This window comes from Chinchilla lanigera, unplaced genomic scaffold, assembly GCF_000276665.1.
Source record: "Chinchilla lanigera isolate Chin_1 unplaced genomic scaffold, ChiLan1.0 scaffold00001, whole genome shotgun sequence".
Lineage (NCBI taxonomy): Eukaryota > Metazoa > Chordata > Mammalia > Rodentia > Chinchillidae > Chinchilla > Chinchilla lanigera.
The window spans coordinates 57,899,459-57,900,477 of record NW_004955402.1 but is presented as its reverse complement, the minus strand read 5'-3'; positions in this window follow the sequence as shown (position 1 = coordinate 57,900,477).

Below are 1,019 nucleotides of genomic sequence, written 5' to 3'. Positions count from 1 at the left end.
TGATCCTGAGAAATCAGGGCGCAGGGCAGGCGGGACGGCCATCGGGATGCACGCAGCGCTGAACAAGCTTTTGTGGAGGGCAAGCCTTAGCTAGGGAGGAGCGGCGTTTTCAGGGTGCCCGGAGGAGGGCGCGGTCCCGGGCGCACCGCCCGCCGCGGACTGGATGTTCGGAGGTGTCAAATCGCAGAGCGGAGCAGCGGCTCCAGGTGTGCGAGGGGTGCGAACTGGTGGTGCTGCAAGGCCGGCGCCGCCCGCCCACTTTGCGTAACCACTGCATCCGAACAGAACACTGAAACGCGCCCGTCCTCCGCCCGGACGGTTTTACACGTAACATTAGCATTAGCAAGGACCGTACGGTGCAGATTTGGACACATTTGAGACCGTTTTCTCCTCCCCGGGGTAAATCAGAAAGTTACAGGGCGCCGCTTCCTGTACTGGGGATTGAACCCATTGCCTTAGCACTGAGCTCATCCCCAGCCCTTTCTTATTTTTTTTTATTTTTTATTTTAAAACAGGTCTTGCTGATTTGCCCAGTTTGGGCTCGAACTAGCGATCCTCTTGCTTTGGCCTCCCAAGTGTTTGGAGATTACAGAAGAACACGCTGGGCCCCGCGGAAGGTGCCCACCCCTCCTTACCCAGAGTGGGGCGCCCCGAGTCGCAGCGGGAGACAGCGGTGCATCGCATGCCGGCGCAGGGTCCTCTCCCAGGTTCCCTGACGGTCCCCACCGCCGCCCTGCACACCTGGGTTCTTAATCTGGGGAGGTCTGGTAGAAGGGGTGCGGCGCGGGGGCGCTCGGAGAAGAAGGCGTTGTTCTTGGGACTAAAGATGCGCCGCCAGGGTCCTAGCAGTGCAGCAAGGAGCGGGGCCGTGGATCTGCGCGAACTCGGTTCAAGTGCGGGGCTGGGCCGCTTGTGGGAATAGTGGCGCGGGCGGGGGGGTCAGGGCGGGCCGTTCGTGGACCCCAGGAGCAGCGATCGGCCCCCTCCAGCGGCCCCTCCCCCAGCCCGCCCAGTCCCCC